The following is a 21,402-nucleotide window of genomic DNA, read 5'->3' on the forward strand; positions in this document are numbered from 1 at the left end:
AAGGAGATTTTGCACCTAATAATAATAAGGGTCACTTTTTGAGCACTCTCTCTCTGTGCCAGGTATTATGCTAATCACTCTACCTGTTTTATCTCCTATAATCCTCCGAGGCACCCTGACAGAGAGATATATTATAATGCCCACTTAACAAACGAGATAATTGAGACTTAGCCTGAAATTTGATAACCATTATTCTCCAGGAAATAGAGGCTCAAGTAATGGGAACCTTGGGTTGTAGAAAGAAAGGCTGAGGGTGGACTTGAACCAATTGTCCATCAAACTCTCTAGGGTGGTGGTAATTTTCTGCACCTGCATCCTCTGCTATGTTAGCCATTAGTCACATGTAGTTAGTGATTTGACTAGTGACCACTATTGTGACAGAGAAACTGAATTTTAAATTTATTTCATTTTAATGAATTTATATCTAAGTGGCCACAGGGGGCTAGTGACTAGTATCTCAGACCCTACAAATCTAAAGACACAGAGCAAGTAGGAATTGGAGCAGGGCTTGATCTTAGTATGACTCCCAGAGCCTCGGGTTTGCCCAAAATTGCTCATGTCATAGAGCCTCTTCTTGCCTGCGGTCTGGGAAGGACTGGGGTGTCTTGCTGGTTATGTCCCTGGGAAAAACACCTCTCTGAATCAGAATGGTTGTCTGAGTGCCCATTCCTGAGCTGATTAGTGTGTGCCTGTCATTGAAGGGAAGGTGCAGTGAGGAACCACAATAAGTTGAGCCCCAAATGTTCCCCATGGCAGGGATAAGAGCTACTTGGTGGCTTTCAGAACAGAAAGACTGCAAACCAGTGGTGTGAAAGGTTCGGTGCAGTAAAGAAAAGGAGAGCCAGGCTACATTTCTCAAAGGGAGGGAAAGTTTATTGCGCCCCGGGCGGACCTCACGCACCCAAGGTGGGGGTCAGTGAAGCCGCACACGTTGTTAGGGGGAAGCAGGGTTTTATAGGGTGAGGAGAGGTCAGGTGGGTAGTTGGGCTCCTAGGGCAGGAAAAGTTTGTAGGGCAGGTGGAGGTTCTTTGTCTGAGAAGAGACTGGTAGGGGGAGGGGGGATGCTCATTGTCTGAGTCCTCCAGGCAGGTATCCACATTCCTGCCCCCCAGGTGGGCTTCCGGGTAGGCTTTTGCATTGTGGCCTGCTGCATGGACCTTTCATGGTGTCCTTCCTGAACCGTTCTTGTGCCTTTGCTGACTCTTATGCTCTGTCAACATTAGATATTGGGTGACCCAGTGAGGCCCTCTAAGAGGTCCCTGGGAAAAGATGTTTTTAAAATCAAATTCCAGAAATTGAGCACATTTTATTTTTTTATTTCTTTGATTCTCCATGGAGCTGATGGAACATTGAAAACTCCTGCTCCCAGGAATTCTTGGCCTCCTCAGCCCTGTAAACTGCTCAGATCCACCCCCCGCCTTTCTTTCCACCATCCAATGACCTCATTATTCTAGGCGAGGGTTTGGCAAACGTTTTCTGTAAGGAGCCAGGTAGTAAATATTTTAGACTTTGTTAGCCATGTAAGGCCTCCGTTTCATAGTCTTCTTTTCATATATACACACAATATATTTTAAACACAACTCTCTAAAAATGTAAAGACCTTTCTTAACTCTGAAACATGGTTTATTCCCTGTTCTTGGTTCTTTTGCTTTGGCAACAAATATTTATCAAACTTCAATGGGCTTGAGGACATTCTGGGCAGACTTGTTGAAACCACAGATTCCCAAGCTCCTAGGAGATTATGACTTAGTGGAACTGGGCCAGGCTGCAGGAATGCTTGGTTTCACAAATGCAAGAAGCGGCCATTCTAATGCAAATGGACGGTGACCCACCTTCTGAGAAACACTGTGGTAGGTGAGGGCTTAGATCTTCCGTGACCTACCCCTCCTGGGACTACTAAGGGGACTGAGGTACAGGGGAGGGAGGGATCTGTCTTGAGAGTTGCTGAGTTGGGGTCACCAGGGGAGTGATCTGTGGGAGAAGAATGATGTTGTTAAGGGCAGAGCAAGGACATGGAGAGAAACTAGAGCTTTGGTGACTTAAATTAGCAGCTGGGAACAAGCCTTCTCTGAAGGTGGCACATCACTGCACTTTCAGCAAAATACCCTTTTATTATGAAGCCAGTTTGAGTAAGATTTTCTGTTGCTGGCAGTTGAAAGCACCCTGAGTGATATAGACCCCGCTTTCCATCAGCCTTCTTTGATCCACCTCTTTTGAAAGAACTATCTCGAAGGAATATTACCACAGCCTGATCCAAATGTTTAATCCTTTAAATGTCAAGGCCTTTGTAATAAACTGGGTGGGTCACACATACCTCCCCACACAGTGTGTGGAGTTGAAAGTGGGCCAGTTTTGGGATTGGGAAATTTGGCTTTGAATCTTGCTTCTTCAACATATAACTTTTGGAAATGGGCAAATGATTTAACTGCTCCTGGCGTAGCTTTCTCATCAGGAAAATGAGGGTTGGGGGTAGTGTAATAATTTTTTAAGCCCCTTTATTCTAGATACTACCTTTGCTTTCTAATGGTTACCCTACTTTCCTTGATTTTTATAATTCACTCCTTTCTTCTCCTTCTTCCTCCTTCCCTCTCTCCCTTCCCCACTATCCCCTATGTTTCTCTCTCTTTCTTTCCTCTCTCCTTTATTCTTTTTTTCCAAAGAAGAAACATAAAAAATGAGAGAATTGACTTTGGCCAAGTGTGTTCTTTCCTGGCAGAAATCATATCCCCTAGGAACTCATATATGTTCACATTTGAATCAACAGGCCTTAAAAGTTTCTCTGGGGAACCTGTATATTTCCTTCCTGGTTTGATCAGGTGAAAACATATTTGTTTTCATTTGGTAAGAAATAACCGGACTAGTCAATTGAACGGAAACCACACTAAACAGACGCTGGCCTCTCAGTGTGGCAGAACTGGTGGCACAAATGACCAGTGCCCCTTCCCCTGGGAGAGGAGTCCCCCACATTGGCATCTTTTTCTCTTCAGGGAGGAAGGACATTACCTAATTCCACCTTCAACATGTTGTGACAGGAGCGAGGGAGGCCTCCGGGGTCAGAGCTCACACTCATGTGAAGTCTTTCTCTTTTGACTTTGACTGATGTTTACTCTTTTTTTTTTCTCAATCCTTAAGCATTACATGTTCCAAGCAGATAGTGTAGTAAAACAAAACACACAAAGAAGGAAGCAGCAACACAAATCACGATAATCCCACAACCCAGAGCTGAACACGTGCTGCTTTTTAACCACTGTGCTTCAACTACATTTTTTTACTAACCACTGGAGCAATAGCTGCCCAGGGCACAAGCAAACCCTGAAAAGGAGGAATCGCTGCTAATCCCGAAGCCTGTGACAGTTACATGAAGTCTTTGGTTGTCTCACCCCACCAAACCCCCCAGTTTTTCCTCAAGATTGGGTGGTTTGCATATGCCAGGTTTTCATGTTCTGTGAGCTGAAGGCATGGGGCCTCAAGGAAAGCAACAAATAGTTTTGCTTTAGTGTTTTGGAACAATGTATGCCTCCTTGCAGGTTGGATCTCAGGGAAGGTCTATGCATAGGAAAACCAACTCTGCAAAAGTGTAGCCACAGAGACCTCTCCCCTCCGCAGGGTTCATCAGAATTAAAAATGTCTGGAATGCTTCCAGGAGGGACCTTGAAACTGGTTTGAATGGCAGCTGTACTCACAAGTGGCAAGATGGCTCAAAACATTGCTGTCTTGTTTGCAGAAGTAGCTTTGTTAGGGGGAAAAGGATGTTCCAAAGCTAATTCCATATAGGCTTTGTGGACTCCACCCCCACCCCAGGTCAAAGCCAAAGACACTGGGAACTCCAAATCCCATCACCACCAAAGGGAAGGTGGCTGGGACCTGAGGGTGGGGTTAAGCAGCCAGGTGGATATAAAAGGCAGACACGTGGGCTTTGGGGGTCCCCCATTTTTGGCTCTCCGCCAGCTCGCAGTGTCCGGCCAGCTCGGAGAGTGACTTTGGGTTTCCAGGTCGTCGGATCGGGTAGGACGCATTAAAGACTTTATTTCCCTATTTTCTCCCTGAGTTGTACATTTTCCTTATTTCCTTTTCTCTTGTAAATAAACCTTTTATTAACCTTTTGTGTGTATCTGTAGTAGACTATTCATAAGTCCCTTTAAAGCGCGTGGGTGAGGACCCACAGCCAGGAACCCGTTTAATATCGGGGTTGCTCTATAACAGCTTCTCATGCCATGATATAATTGACCATCTTTTCCCCCAAACCAGTTCTCCCCAAACCTCTGTCTTTCTTGCTTCTGCCAGAAATTCCATTGCATCCCTAACTCCCAGGCTCTATTCCTTTGGTCTTCTGTTTTCTGCCTAGAAAAAGTCCTGAATATTTTCTTACCAGGTAGGTGATAACAATAGGGGGTTAAACCTTCCATTGGCTTTGGAAGGTTTGACTTGGAATTAAATTTTGTCCCTACCTCTTACCAGCACTGAACTTGGATGAACTGATCTCCTTAAACTTCTAGTTCAGGTTCTGTAAGGTAATAGTAGTCATTATGTATTGAGTGTTTATGGTGTGTCTGATACTCTTATTACTGTTTTTTGTTTTTTCATTTAATCCTTATGACCACCTTTAAATGTTATTCTCATTTTACTGGACAAAGACTGGCTCAGAGAAGTTAAGACACTTGCCTCAGGTTACGTAGCTAAGTGATGAAGTCAGAGTTCAGACTCAGTCTTTTCCCAGTTATTATTCTACTTAACCTTCCACTGAGGGAAGTATCTACTCTAAAGGGTATCATGAAAATTATTCATAGTGCCTAAAACAGAGCCTGACCAGCCCACACACTTTACCTTTCTATAAAAAATTCTTAGAAAATTTTTCTTCTCTAAACGTTATCACCCTTTTCCTTCCTCTTTTTTTTTTTTTTAAATTCCCAAAATTGGAATTTTAAGAAGAAGTGATTTATACATTTGTAGTGGCTAGGTCACAAAAACGCAATTGCTTATTGTGCATTTGCTATGTTGCAGGTTGTGTGTGAACTATTTGAAATGAATGACCTTAATGAATCCTCAGATATAAGCACTGGGGTGTCCTTGTGGATGACGTGATTCTGCTGGGAGTAGTTAGGTGACTTGTCCAGGGTCATGCAGGTCTAATTCATACTCAGGTTGCTTCACTTCAGAGTCTATGTCCTTAATCACTTTTGCTAAAAGAAGGTGTTCTTCATGGTGTTAATGACTTTTTGGAGGTGGGGGCAGGATTGGGCAGAAATAGTAGGATCCTTTTTGAAAAATTGTAAAATGGTTATTGAAATAGGGACGTTGGCAAAAATTGCTGTGACATCCCAGGGTAGGGGACATCACTGCAGAACCCCGAGTCACGGTGACATCAGATGGAGCAACAACATCCATCTGTGTGCTGAAAGCATGTACAGGGATTTGACAATGGGGCTCCCCAGTCTTCTTGTTGTGTGCACTTAAGGGCCATTTTGATAGACATAGGGGAGACTTTCAGACTCGTTATTGTTTTTTTACCCCAAGGGATCAGAGTGTGGAGGTTTAGAGATTAGGAATTGTAGGTGTGTTATAGAGCAACCCCGATATTAAACGGGTTCCTGGCTGTGGGTGCGCGCTTTAAAGGACTTATGAGAGGGTTAATTTTATTTACAAGAGAAAGGAAATAAGGAAAATGTAGGTAGGAATGCGTCCTACCCGATCCGTGGAAACCCAAAGTCACTCCCAGAGCTGAGGCTCTGGCCGAGTGGAGATGTCTGCCTTTGGGCTGCTTTCAGTCCCAGGGTGGTGATGGGATTTGGAGTTCCAGTGTCTTTGGCTTTGAAGTCCACAAAGCCTGTATGGAATTAGCTTTTTTTTAACAGGTGGAACCACAGTAAATCTTGAGGGGAGTGGGATTTGGGGCTGCAAGGGATTTTCTCTTTGTTTTTTTCCTTTTTTCTTTATTGGCTTTTGCTTTTTTTTTTTTCATTAATGTATTATTTCCTTGGAATGAGAAAAAAGGGGGAAGAATTTGTTTTATAGAAAATCTACTATGATGTGCCAGGTGATTTCTGTACACAATCTCTCTCGAGGTTTGTTAACAATTTTTTTTTAAAGATAAATAGCACTAGCCCCATTTTGTAGATGGGGAAAGCAAGGTGTAGGAAGTGTAGGTGGATTGTTGAGGGTCTTAAAGAAATAAAGCGACTGTGCTGTGATCTGAAATCAGAAGTTTGGGGCGCCGAAGCCCACCATCTCTCTGCTCCCAGAAAGAAAACCATGTGAGTGTGAAGGAGAGCAGCGGGCACACACCAAGTCGTGTGTAGTACCTCGAAGCACAGTTGAGCAAACCCTTGGGGAGCAGTGAAGCCTGAAGCACACCATGTGGGGTTATGACTGGTCCTCCCATGGGTAAGAGATGGAATTCTTGACAGGTTCACAGTGTTTGCAAACATGGGTCTATCCCAAAATTCCGTGCTTGGTTGTTTGTTTTACTTTTCAACTGATAGATTGAAAAAGGTTCTAAATGAATACTAGAAAGAAACTTTTCTGGGAGGGAGGGAGGCACAGTCTAACCTCGTGAATTTGGTGGCTATGACTGACCTCACAGAAAGGCTTTCTTACTGGAAGAAGCTTCAGTTCAAGCTTTGCCCATGTGGCTTCTGGATGTTTCCTCTGAGAAAGGCACTTCAGCTCTCCCTGACAGAGTCAAGCTGGGTACCTTTTCTCTGACTGGGAGGAATTTCTTCCTAGCTCCTCTCTGCTGTCAGCGCTGGGCAGTGCAGCCCAGAAGATTAGAGTTTGTGCCTGGACCAGCGAGATTAGTCCTGGGTGCAGGTCAGGACTTCTGAATGACCCACCGCCTAGTCCTGAGAGAAATATCCTGAGGGCTTTGGCACTCTCTCCCCTCCAACCCCCTCCACGCCCCCACCCTCAACCCAAGCCAGCTCCCCCAGGCTTGGCCACTTCCTAGAGTTTTTTAGTTTACTTAGTTGGGAGGGACAGGAGGTATGGGATGGGAAAGTGGGGGCAGCTTGCAAGTCATCCTGGGAGGGGGAACTTGGGCCCATGCAGTCCTTTCACCACAGGCATCTGCTCATGGAATTTTCCCTGAGGTCTGTGTGGTTCTCAGGTTTCCCAACCTGTTCACTCTGAACGCTTGGAGTTGCTTTTCGGCTCAGAGAAAACACTCAGAGCTGCCAGGCCACCAGTTTAGCCTTGGGCCTGTGACTAAATAAATAAGGGGAACCCCCCTCCCCAAACAGCAGTTTATTTTCAAAGGCAGGGCTTTCTGCAGATGTTGCCGTCAAGCCAACAGGAAGGCCTCTGCGGGCAGAGGGCTGCTATGGCCACTCAGGGGCAGCTGGAGTCCCCCCTCTCCCCAATCCATTTAAATCATGCTGTCATTGTTGATGATTTGAACAGAAAAAAAAAAGCTGCTGGGATGGACAGCGAGTGGGGCAGTTGAGAAGCCACAACGCCTTTCCTGGCGGCTGTCCCTGCCTGAGGTGGAGGAGACACTGTAACTAGTCTGGTGATGAAAAGCTTGGGTTTTCAGTCAGAGAAGCTGGGCTCGAATCTCACCCACCTCACTTACTGACTGACTGACTTAGGGTGAATTCGTGTTACTGTTTTTAGTCTCATTGTCCTGGAAGGGGAAGGTATGGCAATATGTGTCTCTTGGGATTGTTCTGTGGCTGCAATGAGATAACATAGGGGAACAGAGTGAGAGCAGAACCTCCGCAGAGGTGCTCCCTCAGTGCTCCCTCAGTGCTCCCTCAGTGCTCCCTCAGTGTTAGCTGCCGTTATTTTGTGATTATGCAAAATACTCCTGCCCAACCTGGCACTGAGGAAACTGAAGAAACAGTAGCTGTTTCGTGGGGCCGTGGAATGCCAGGGTTCTGAGGGGTCACTTCCAAAATCCGAGTAATTTTTCCTTCTTCTTTGACAGGTGTGACCCTGAGGGCCTGAGAGGGTTGCTGCCTGGTCCAGAATCACACCGGTAGCTCAAGGTTGAAAGAGTTGACCACATCCCATTTTCCATTTCCTTTCCCTCTGAAGCACACCCAGACCCCTGCTTTGCTCCTCAAACTTAGTTTGGAATTTTAAAAGTTGGGTTTGCTGGGGGAAATTCTATTTTGCTGTGTCACTCTGAAAGGAGTTCAGGCTGCCAGTTTGGTTTGGTTTGGGAGTCCGTGGCATGGTGGGAAAACAAAAAACAGGAGACATGGCATCTGCAGAAGTGGGTTCAGATTTGACCTGCTACTCACCAGCTCTGTGGCCCTAGGCTGCAACTAAATACTCAACTTTATTTCTTCTTTTGTAAAATGGAGCTGTGAGTGGTACCTACCTCAAAATGTGTTGTTGAAGATTAAATGTGTTAACATAAAGAGCTTAGGAAAGTGCCGGGTGCCCAGTACTTCATAAATGTCACAATTGTTATTAAAGATCAGGTTGCAGGGACTGAGTACTTGGAAACTCTTTCCCTGCCCTCTGGGCAATTTTTGTGCCTCAGTAATGGGGTTGGTGGCCTTGAACATGAGGCAAGGGGGTGGCAGAGCTGCTGCCAGGTGGAGTCATGGCAGAGAAGTTTGCTAGGATTCCTGGCAACAGGGGGAAATTGGTTGGCAATCCTGGAATGGATCTGGGGTAGAGATCTGGAAGACTGAGCTTCCTCTGTGCCTGGTGTCCGGAGAGATAAGCATTGCACCATTCCTCTTATTTTCTGCAACTGGAGCAAAGTAAAACTTTTTCTGTTTCAAATAGGAGTCAGGGGCAAGGCCAAGCAGAGAAGCAGGGCAGCTGTCATGAGAATTCAGGCTGCTGGTGGGGCTTTGTGCCAGCCGGGCAGCCTATGATAAGGAGGAATGCAGAGAAACGTGACATCTGCTGCCCCACTGCGTCCCCACACCTCCCTCCCTGGTCCAGCTGCTTGGGAGAAGGAAGGAAACCAGCCTTTTCCACTGCCATTGTGTACCTGACAGTTTCATCAATCTTAGCGCAGCTCATCCTTATAACCTCGTAAGGTGGTGATCGTTCCTCTTTCACAGAAGCGGAAGGGGAAGCTGCAGGGCACTGGCAGGGGCGGAGCCATTTTTCAAACTGTAGGTCTCCCTCCAAAGTCCACGCTCCTTCAAGGCTCTGAAAGTCCCTGAGGCCCAACCACCAAACCATAGGCAGCATCTGGCTTATCTTTCATCTGTTTGGGGCACAGCCAGAGGAGACAGAAATAAACTTAGAGGCAGGCAGCTCCGGGCATTAATGGCCTGAGAAGAGAGACTGCTAAGACTGCTTTCTTGGAGCATTCGTCACTGAGCCTCCTGCCCAGTGTCACCTTCCTGTTCCCAGTGCCCTGCCGGACACTTGGCCTGGAGAGGGCAATCTGTCCCCGTGCAAACCCAGCAGGCTCTGCCTGAGAAACAATAGCTGGAAGGGCCTCTTGGAGCAAGTACTTCCTGAAGTGCCCAGAACAGCCACTGCCGCTGAGGCTCAGGAACAATCAGAGTTTACACCGGCTTTCCAGCGACTTTCAGGTGCCCCATGCTCTCAGCAGAGTCCTGGAACTTTCGCTGCTGCTGCTGCAGACTTGGAGCTTCCAGGCAGACCATCAGAAGGGCAGGAGGCCAAGGCTCAAAAGTGCTCAAAAGCCTAAGGACCTTGGATAAACTTGGGGATACATACACATATACGTATAGCTGAACGTGTGTGTGTACATGTATACACGCACACATATATGTATATGCTGCAGGAAATATCCTGGATTCTCATTTTTCTCTACCCTTCCTGTAAATCAAGTCTCATCTTTTTTTTTTTTAAGATTTACTTATTTATCTATTTTTACAAGGACCGGGGTACAGGCCAGAGATGTGGGGGGGTGAGAGGATTCACCAGAGACAGAATGGGGAACAGAACAGGCAGATTGACTGACATACACTGCTGAGGGGAGCAGCGGGCGAGACAGGAGAGGTCTGCTGCGCCATGTGGGGTGCTCCCTGGCCAGCCGGGGATCAAACTAGTGCTGCAGAGGCTGCGGATTGCTTCACAGTATGGTGCTTAACCTCTTGTGCCACCAGGAGGCCCTCAAGTCTCATTTTTGATATTTATATTTTTGTCATCTTTCTTCTGGTTTTGTAAACAAAAAGGGAGGAAAAAAGCCAAGAGGAAAAGTAAATTCTGAAATTAGATCGTGTCCTCGGTTGTTCATTCAGCAACATTGAGTGGGGTCTGCTGGGTGCCAAGCACAATGGGGCACAAAAAAGAATGATTCAGCGTTCACTCACTTATGTATTTTGTCGACACATTTCCTGATAGCGACAGAGCCCCTGCCGATTTCCAGGCACGGTGGTGGTGGAGATGCCTGGGAAGCTTTCACCTTGCCCAGCGTGGGAGGAGACAAGTGAATCTTCAGTTGAAATACTTTGTTTCTGTGCTGAGTGCTGGGCGATGAGAGACTCTCATCCATAGGGGCGGCAGATCCTGACCACGAGCTCTGGATGAAGGGCAAGAGGGAGTCCAGGGACGATGAAGTTAGGCAATGGGGCAGGAGAATGAACAGGAAGGAAGGAGATTGACACTTGTGAAAGCTGGAGGTGAAGACATGTAAAGGAAGCCCATGGGGTTGGATGACAAGAGGATTAACAATCTCTAGGGGTTTTGAGTAGATCTTGCCTGGATTAGAATCCTCACTGGGGGCCTCCCCTGGTGGCGCAGCAGTTGAGCGCTGGACTGCAAAGCTGCCCGCAGCCTCTGCAGCACCGATTCAATCCACAGCAGCATAAGAGGGTCCCACATGGCGCGCAGACCTCTCCTGCCGCCCGCTGCTCCCCTCAGCAGTGTACTTCGGTCCTTCTGCCTGCTCTGCTCCCCGCGCTGGCTCTGGTGAATCCTCTCACCCTCCCGCGCTTCTGACTGTACCCAGTGCTTGTATAAATAAATAAATCTTTTAAAAAAAAAATCTTCACTGGGTCATTTTTACTGTGTGTCATGGCTAAGCTGCCAAACTTTCTGTGACTCTCTCTTCTTGTCTGTGAAATGGAGGGGATGAAAATGATGATACCCATTTTATAGGTTGTGGAAGAAAGTAAAATGAGCCAATCTAGGTAAAGTGCTTCCACTACACCTGGCATGCAGCTAGCACTACAAAAGTGTCAGCTGTAATTAGTTGGGGAGTGGGGGACTGGACGCTTTGAGAGGTGAGCAATTCCACCTATAATGATTGTGGGTGAGGGCACTAGCAATGCAAGCCACCAAATCAGAAAAACCTAGCTCCAGCCTGTGCAGAACTTGCTGTATTGAGTTGTTCAAAACTTGGACCCGGAGTCGGAGAAACTACATTCCATTATCTCATGTGTGTCGCTTTAGGAAAGTACTACTCGGAGCCTCGCTCATTTGTAAAATGAGAATATTTTCCCTAAAGGGTTGGGCTGAGGGTTGACTGCGATAGAACATGCAAAGTAAATACCTTAGGAGGTACAGTGCCGCGATGGTAGCTATTATGACAGTTGTTACAAGATGAAAGAGTAATAACCGTAACACAGTGAAGAACAGCTCCCAGTAACCAGGATGCTGATGCCCGTGGACACGGTGGCTACAGCCTCGCCTCTCAGCAGCTTCTTATTGCTCTAAAATATTTCCTGTCATCATCTTTTTTTGCTCTCTCTTTACATCATCTATCCTGGTTGTATATAATACCTTACAAGGTTTGTAGGGTAAGTAAATGATATCAGGCTTTTCTGCCCTCCTGCCATTAGGATTGATGATGGATCCCTGCGGTCCTGAATGCATGCCTGATGGCGGGCACCTGGAGAGGGGTGTGGGTATGCGTAAGTGGGTACACCTGGGCTGAGAGACTAGGCTTGTAAGCGCAGCATCATGGAGACGCCAGCAGAAGCAGAACCATGAGGAGCAGAGACCACTAGAGAATGCCAGAGAGCCAGAAAGAGTGAAGACTAGCTGGGGGACGGGAGGCCTGCCAGCCTCCCTGCCCCCCGGCCCCCCAGCCTGTTGTGTACCTGATAAATCCCAAATAAATCCTGAAAAGCCGCCAAAGGCTCCAGGACTCACTCCTTCACCTGTCTGCTGGAATCATAGAAAACCTACCCTGTGTCTTCCTGCCCTCTACCTTTGGCTTAAGTCGGCAAGATGGTCCATGATCCATGCAAAGGGTATGGAGCCCTCTGAAGACCTCAGGAGGGACTGAGGAGCAGCAGACTCTGCCTGTGACAACGCTGGAGGTGGCATGGCAGCACAGGAGATGGACAAGATCCAGGAGCTGCGGGACGAGACCTCACCTGGAGGAGACACCTGAGAGGACCAACCCAAGACCGCCCAGGCAGCAGAATCGTCGGGGAAGAAAGGACCACAATTCAGAGCTCACCAGTGCTGACACAAGGAAGAAGCTTATGGACTTGGGACTAATGCACTTGGACTGACAATCCCGCCAGAAGGCGGAGAAACCTTGGTAGGTTGTTACATTTTGGGGACCCTGGGGGTGGATGGTATCATTTGTACACCCCAGGAGATGGGAATCTGGGGGTGGCCAGTGGGCCTCAATGGCCAAAAGCAACCTGTGTACTGCCCAGCAGCCAGGGAGAGAAAAAGCCAACTTTGAAAAGCAAATGCTGGTGCTCAGATTGGGAAGCCCTAAGCAGCTGTTAAGCAGCTTGAATATGTGGAAGAAGGCCAGTGAGTCTCTTAAAATCACCTGTGGGTGATGCCTTGCTTGTTGAGTGATGGTGAGGAGCTGAGGAACCCATCCTTGGGGGACGGGTGGGGAACGTGGCTTGTGGTGGAGGCTAAGCCAAAGAGGGGACCCAAGTGAGGCCGCATGTGGAACTGGTATCCACGGATCCCCGACCCATGTGCTTGTGCAGTGGGTTGGCCTGAGCGCAGGGGTCTGCGAGTCGCATGGGTGGCTATGAAGGCCGAGTGTTGGAGCGACTGCAGACAGAAACCCTGAGGGCTGGCGATTACCCCCAACAGCATGGAATAGACAATCCAAGAGTGAGTGTGTCCTGGGGGTGGATGCGGGGTGTGGCTTGTGGCGAGACCACAGCCGGAGAAGGCCAGGAAGCCTGAGGGCTCCTGGTGTGTGACAGCAGATGCCTGAGTGGTTCCCCTCCTTCGTATGAGCAGTGCCTTCGGCAGCAGAAGTGGTGGATTATCTGCTGGTGCCAATAATCTTGTCTTTTGCCACTAGTTTTGGTGCCCTGCCTGGACTTATTTGAGTTCTGTTGTATTTTGTTATATTGTGATGTATACCATTTACTTTTGTGGGCCATGGCTGCAGTGATACTGCCAAGAGAAACATGTATGACTTGTATATAGACTGAAGGTAGACCGTATGGCATAAACCCTGAAGGGGTGGATTGTAGGATAAGTAAATGATATCAGACTTTTCTGCCCTCCCGCCATTAGGATTGATGATGGATCCCTGCGGTCCTGAATGCATGTCTGATGGCGGGCACATGAAGTGGGGTGTGAGCATGCATAAGTGGATACACCCAGCCTGAGTGACTGGGCTTATAAGGGCAGTGTCACAGGGACGCCAGCAGAAGCAGAAGCATGAGGAGCAGAGAGCAGAGAGCCCAGAAAGAGTGAAGACTGGCTAGGGGCTGGGAGGCCTGCCAGTGTACCTGGTCAATCCCAAATAAAGCCTGAAAAGCCACTGAGGGCTCTAGGACTCCTCCTTTACCCCATGTACTCAGGTTGTAGAGAACTTGCTCTGTGTCATCCTACCCCCTACAAGGTTCCACTCCCAAACCTTCAGATCAAAGGGGGAACATCATTTGCCAGAGGAAGCCTTCCCTGCTCCCAGACATGGTCAAGTTTATGTCTTCCTGCTGTGCTTGCTCGATAGTACCCTTTATTTTGAGTAGTGTCCATCCCTTGCATCTAGAATGTAGGCTCCATGCAGCCAGGAGTCATGCTTTTTTATTTTTTTAACATTTATTTTTATGTATACAAGAACTGGGGTACAGGCCAGAGGTGTGGGTGTGTGTGTGAGAGGATTCACCAGAGACAGAGTGGGGAACAGAACAGGCAGATTGACTGAAATACACAGCTGAGGGGAGCAGCGGGCAAGCCAGGACAAGTCTGCAGCACCGTTTGGGTAGCTCCCTGAACAGGGATCAAACTCGAGCTGCAGTGGCTGCGGATAGCTTCATAGCTTGTGTCTTAACCCCTTGTGCCACCAGGGAGCCCCAAGTCATGTCTGTCTTACTTACTGCATCTCTGGCACTTAGCACAGTCCCATGGTGTCTAGGGAGAAGCTGGTACCTGTTCCTAAGGCCCAACCACCACTGGCAAATTACAATTCTCTGAGGTCTTGCTGTATTTGCTAAGTCAAAACTGTAGACTCAAGACCCCCTTCCTCCCCCTGGTCAGCAATGTAATCGACACGTTTCATTGTAATAAATGGGAGGGTTGATTAAGAGCTTATGTAAATGTGGAAACCTTTGGCAGTGTTCTTTTCCTCATGACTCAAAGCATAATTTTTCAAAAGCAAGAGCTTTCAGAGAATACCCACACCCGATGGTGGAAACCTTAGAAGAGTGGAGTGCAGGAGAACGTCCCTGGGTGAGGGATTAGGGGGCTCTGAACAAGTTTTTGTTTTTTTTTAAAGATTTATTTTTATACAAGCACTGGGTACAGTCAGAAGCATGGGAGAGAATTCACCAGAGTCAGAGCAGGGAGTAGAACAGGCAGACTGACGAAGTACACTGCTGAGGGGAGCAGCGGGCATGGCAGGAGAGGTCTGTGCGCCATGTGGGACCCTCACCAGTGGCCGGGGATCGAACCAGCGCTGCAGAGGCTGTGGGCAGCTTCGCTGCCTGGCGCTCAACCACTGCGCCACCAGGGGAGGCCCTGAGCAGGTTTTCAAAGGCATATGGAGACAAGATGGCAGCGTGAGCTTGTTTCTCTGATAGAATGTGAAATGCTTTTAACCAGCAACTTTCCAAGAGGCTTTTAAGTGAAGAGGTTAATGTTGTAGGTTTATAAATACATGGATGTTTGTGGTGACAGTAGTTCATGTGACAGGGTGAACCATGGGGAGAGGAAGTTATGCCTTGCATCAACGGCTTAATATCTTCTTCAGTCTCTTGGCTCAGAGAACAGGAGGAGAGAAAGCCCTAGATAAGGAACTAGGAAACCCTCTTTCTAATCTAAAACTCACATCTAAGGAGCTGTGTGGCCGTGGGCATGCTAGTTAACTGTTCTCTGCTTCAGTTTATTTGCCCAGTGAGGTAGAAAAATCATCAAAGTGTTGTAAAATTGACTCACAATAACAGTTGCTGAAATTCAATGAGGTGGATGGTGCATGTTGGGGGTAGGGAAAAGCCTTAAGTAAATGATAGTCCAATTGCTTGCTCAGTGACCAGAATCTCAACAGAGACTCCTTAGTGAAAGGAGAAGGCTGGAATGGGAATGGCTTCCAGTAAGAGCCATTACCTCTCTATGGTTATTATAGTTGTTACTGCCCCTTGGGAAGGTAAGGTTTACATTTTTATGGCTAGTATTGGGGAGTGAGAGGGTTGACACCTGGGCTTGGAGACATAGGACTTGAGCCCAGGTATAGTCACTTGATGTGTGACTTTCAGGATAAATTACTCACCTGATCTGTGTAAGTGGGACTATTAGTTACAGGGTATTGTTTGGATGACATGAGAAAATGGCTGGCATGTAATGGTGCTCAATGAGTTTCTTCCCTCCTTTTATCATGGTCCCAAGAAAAGGGATTTATTTAGAATCACTCATATCCTGAAATCGATTTGGGACTTGTTTATTCTCTGGGGTATTTCAGATAGGCTGCCTTTTTTATTGATTGTGTTTTTCGGGTCAGGGTAACTGATAGTATTCAGATTAATTGCACACTCACATTTGTCTGTGGAAGTACAATTTCCTTGCTCTTTGGTCTGAGGCATTTCATGTGAGGTGTTAGGCTGGTTAGGGGGTAGGGCCTCAGTCTCATTCCAGTGATGAGCTGGCAATGGGCATGAGACATGAAACCACTGATTCAATGTACTTTTTCAGGACACTGCTTCTGTGCCAGGTGTCTCAACCCAAGGCTTTGGGCTGGCTGCAGTCTTGTTTGGGGGACTAGATCTGTCAGAGCTATCCTATCAAGGAAGCAGGAACATGGGGGAGCCGGCAGATAACAAACTCAAGCCAGAGTTCGTAATGGCGGTTTGGAGTTATTCAGAGAATCCAAAGTTCAGTAAGATCACAGAGGCTAGAGATTAGACATGCAAACTGAAAAGTTGGGTTGGATCTGCAGAAGATCCAATTACAAGTGAGGAGGTTTCAGGATAAGCACAGATGTAGATGACCTGAATTTTTAGAAAAGATCCATAGTATGTGAGAATGCCTGATGTTAGTTTGAAGACAGAAGGTAGAGTTGGGGCGTGTGTGGTATATTTAGCATTGGAAAATAGCCAGATAAAGCTTGGAATTCTCTGGCAGCACCAGACCAGGGGAGGCAGGGAGAGAAGAATGAGTGGTCACATTGTAAGAAGAAGAAAAAATGACTTTGGTTCTTAGCCCCCACCTAGGTGGTGATGATAATATTTGCTTAATAATAGTATACAGAACACTTACTATGGGTCAGGTGCTGTGAACATACTGACCCACTTTCTCCCTCTTGCTCTGAAGAACTACCTGGTATTCAATACCACCAATACTACCTGGTATTGGTTAAAAACTTAGAAAACAGCGGGGCTGAACCAGTGATTTCTGACTCCTTGACTTCCCCTCTTAGCAATTTTTTTGGTCTCCTGAGCTTCTTTCATATGCATCCCTCTTTTCCCCTTGCAGGGCCTGCAAGGCCCTTGTGCTCAAATTAGTAACCAGAAATTTTACTGGCTGTTGCCAGTTCTACCCAGGGAGTTCTTAACAAAGAATTGGTGTGCTTTTTCTCCCTCGGCAGACTCTGGCTACCTGCTCATGGGAGGCCTTTTCTCCACTCTATAGTATTAGGACATAAAGGAGGAGGGCCTTGTTTCCTGATTTTAGGCTAGAGCACCCCTGAGTAGCACCATGCAGTTCTTTCACAAAAATGGCCCATACTGACAATGACATTTCAGACAGAACCATAGGACTTTAACTTTCTCCTTCCACCGAATGATGGCCCTGCCCACAGGGAAATCTTGTTTTGATGTGAGTCTATCCATTTCCACAGCATTTATTTCAAAGCTTTGGAGGAATCCTATCTGTCCTATGTCCTTGAAGCATTTTTCACAAGATCTTGAGTTGTTATGCAAACAGAACTCCTCAGAAGATGATCCAGTAGAGATTTAGAGGTGAAAGGGGAGATTTGTTTCCCTGTTTTGGGACAGAAACATGTATGACTTGGTCCATGTCCTCAAGGAGTTGATATTTTCATGAACACACATGAATAGAACATCAGAAACATCCCTCTGGTTAGTCCTAACCTCCATCATCCTCTTTTTTAAGTTTAGACATCCACACACCAATTTTGGTTTCTGCCTGGCTGTGGAAGCTAGTTCCTTTTACTTCATTAACTTGCTACGTATTACTTGAGGCACCTACTGTGTGTTACAGAATACAGAACTGGCACTGACAACATGATATCGACTCTGTTTGCCCAGGCCTTGTAATCCCATGGTGATGATTGACATGAGAAAAGGCAATTGCAGTATGATAAACATTTTAATTAAGGAAGTAATGGGTGTTACAGGGACTCATTAAAACAGCACCACTGAATGAGATCAGATTAGACTTTCTGAAAGACTTAACAACAAAACTATGTCCACACTTGTGAAGAACTGGTAAGGAGTAAAACTTTCCAGTAATTGTGTCATCAAGCTTGGGATTTTCTTACTCCAAATGGAGTAAGAAATACTCTCTTATTCACTGTTTAAGTTGGGACTGAGCAGAAGTATAAAACAAAAATGAAAAATTAAAATTCAAGACTCATTAATAACATAATAAAAGGTCAGAGCTCCTCTCTTTCACCTCCCTCTGTCAGCACTGAGTAGTCTTACCTGGGTATAATTAAATTCTTTGACTCTTGATTGACACTGAAAAACAAGAAGGTATTTAAAAGAGGCAGTCACCAAGAGGTAGAGAGAATGGAATTCTCGTTATTCAAAGAACAGGTTGTATTTTGAAGGGGATATAGTAAGGCAGACGCATAATCAACAGAAGCTTCACTTTTGTTTGGGGGCACAGTAGACCTCTGTCCCTCTCCTACTCTTTACACATACACAGTCCAGATGGAATGTCCTAAATAATGACTCAGAGTTGTTAATAACATGACCACTTATGAGGCCCCAAAAATTAGACAGCCAAAAGCCAAGAGTCTGCTGTGTTGAAGTGGTGCTGGGTGGGAAGCACTCTCTCCAGAGATTGGGGCAGGGTATAACTTGCCAGAGGAGGGTTCATAGAATGTTTAGACTGTGACTCATGAAGGTCTTAGATGAATAAATAGCTCTCTTTCTGCTGTGACTGCTGACAGGACTGGTGACAGCTTACCTTTGCAGTTGCCAAGTAGAATCTGACATTGAATTTTAACAGGTTCAACTTTCCTAACCAGTCAGGCTCTCAGAGGAACTACCTTGAACAAAGACCTGGACGAATGCAAATAAAAGGGCAATGAAACATTGGTTGATATCTGGTGGCATGAAATCAGAAGAGCAAAATATGGCCCAGCCAATTTTGGGTCATCATTGGGCAGGGAGGTTTGGAAGAAGAAAGATTTGTTTCCAGGGTTGGAGTAACTTCGTCTTGGATCCTCATGTGATGAGTCACTTCACTACTTTGTAGGTAGTGTTTCACTTTCTTCTGGTGAGAAGAAAGTGGCTCTCTTTCTGGAAATAACTAAATAATTTAGGATATATTTGGCTACTAGTAACAAAACACCTGACTGATAATGACCTAAGCCAGGAATATGTTTAATCATCTTAGATAACAGGAACTCTGGAGGTAAGTAGTTTAAAGTGAGGATAGCAATTCAGTGGTGTCACATCGAGATGCCAGATACTTTTCCACTCTTTCCCCTTATCATCCGCCATGTGCATGTAGAGGACTGAGCTTTCTGCTGGTTGCCTCCTGACCACCACACTTCCAGACATCACAACTGCACTCAAAGGTAGAAAGGTAGCATTGGGTGGGGAGGTGGAGTGGCAAAGGCTTCTTTTCTTGTACTGACTAAGCCATTTAATCAAGGAAGGAGGATAAATATTCTAGGAGCCCTGCCAGCTGACTTGAACTCTAATTGACTTGAATTGTAATTGATCAGAATATTATTGATAAAAACTGGGTCTCATGTCTACCCTTAGCTACAGAAGAGTTTTGAAAAGTGAGTGATGGGAAAATATTAATGGAATATCCGTGACTGACTGACACCAATTATGACTCAGTCCTCTTGAGGTCAATACACCTTGCTGTCTTGGATAAAACTGAAATTCTTTTGGCAAGGAAGAAGTTTATTGGGTGCAGAGAATTGTTTCTGTCATATACCCTTAGGTAAACAGTTCACTATGAAGTTACATCATTAACACATTATTTAAAAGAATAAAACAAACAGAATATAGGTATGAATTTAGATATTTCAAGACAGAATGGTGTGTAGGCATATGATGCTTTATGATGCCTTCTAAAGACTGGTAGTGTTACAGGGCAGGGAGAAGGGCAGCCCACACCCCACAAACCTGCCTGCTCTAAATAGGTTCTGCCATCCACTGCATCAACACAAAACATATGAGACTCTAATGAAATGGAAACTTTAATACAATTAGGAAACAGTACAGGAAAGGCGAAGAATATAATTTCTAAATCAAGACCCCAAAGTTACCCATCCCCTCATGGGTAAAATTCTACCCAAGCGGGATTGGCCCAGAGCAAGGCCCCAAAGCCTGCCCCAGGTCTAAAGCATCTTCCAGTGGGGACCCACACAAAAGGATCAGAAACCAAAAGTCAAGTCTGGAAGGAAAAGAGCAAAGTCAAAATCAAGACAAAAATCGCCACTGTCACCTCCCCACGAGTCTCACCCACATCTGTGTCACCCAGTCCACGACCAAAAGGCAAGCGCAGTTTTTTTTTTTCTTCACATGTCTCGGCTCCATGTGCCTCCTCCAGGTCTCCTTCTGGCTCTCCATCCTTGCTTGCTTCCTTCGTCAGCCTCCTCTGCAGCTTCTTCTCTCCCTACTCAGCTCCACCCTCCCTTGGGTGGGGCAGGGAACCTGGAACCTCCCCCTTTCCTGGGGACCACCCTGTTACAGTAGTGGATGCTAAGGGATTTTCCAGATGAAAGCAAATTGTTTAACAAGCCCTTTTTGTACCCATCCTTTGAGTCCTGGGTCTTCATCATTCTGAATCTTCCTATCACTCCGGGAAGAGCTAGCCAGACCTCCTTTCTCCCACTGCACTTTGTACACACCTTGACGGTACATATCCTGACATTCGAACTCAGAGTCTGAATGCATGTATTGTGTTCCTGTGCTCAGTATTTCTCTACAACAGATCTGGGGAGACCTGTGGCTTCCCTTTGTCATCAGGGAATGGGAACTTGTATATTTGCAACTTACCTACAAGGTCCATTGTATTCATCTTGGCTTCTCTACTCTCACAATCCTCTCCCTCCCTCTCACACACTATAGGGTAAGTGAAAAGGTATCAGGCTCTTCTGCCCTCCCGCCATCAGGATAGATGATGGATCCTTGCGGTCCTGAATGTATGCCTGATGGCAGGCACCTGGAGTAGGGTGTGGGCATAGGTAGATGGGATTCATCTGGGCTGAGACTGGGCTTTTAAGGGTGGCATCACGGGGTCGCCAGGAGAAGCAGAACCATGAGAGAAGAGAGCATAGAAGCAGAAAGAACCACGAGAGTAGCGGAAAGAACAGGAGAACCCAGGAAGAGTGAAGGCTTGCTGGGGGCTGGGAGGCCTGCCAGCCTCCCGGCCCCCCAGCACCCCTGCCTGCCGTGTGCCTGGTAAATCCCAATAAAAGCCTGCAAAAGCCACCGAGGGCTCCGGGACTCTCTCCTGATCTGCTCAGGTCATAGAAAACCTGCACTGTGCCCATTCCTGCCATTACACACACCTACTCTTAGAATCCTATGTTTCATCCATTTCATCTCTTGGAAGCTGCCCGTTTCTCCTCTCCCCATCTTTGCACTACTGTTCCTTCTGCATAGAACATTCTTCTCTCCCTTCTGTATCCCACCAACTCTTGAGTCATCATGGGACCTCAGTAGGAGTCATTTTCTCTGGAAGGCCTTTCCTGACCCTCAGCACTGGACTAGGAAGGCTTTCTTTGTGCTTTCATTCTCTGCATACTGTGGCACTCCTATTCCAATAGGGAAACTTCTGGGTTTCCCAGGGTGGAATAGACTTGCATTCACCCCTTTGTTGTCACATGCCTGGCACAGTGCCTGATCCTTGTGAATATTTATTGAATGACTGAATGACAAG

Source organism: Talpa occidentalis, unplaced genomic scaffold (genome assembly GCF_014898055.3).
Source record: "Talpa occidentalis isolate TD23 unplaced genomic scaffold, MPIMG_talOcc4v2.1 talOcc4.3, whole genome shotgun sequence".
Lineage (NCBI taxonomy): Eukaryota > Metazoa > Chordata > Mammalia > Eulipotyphla > Talpidae > Talpa > Talpa occidentalis.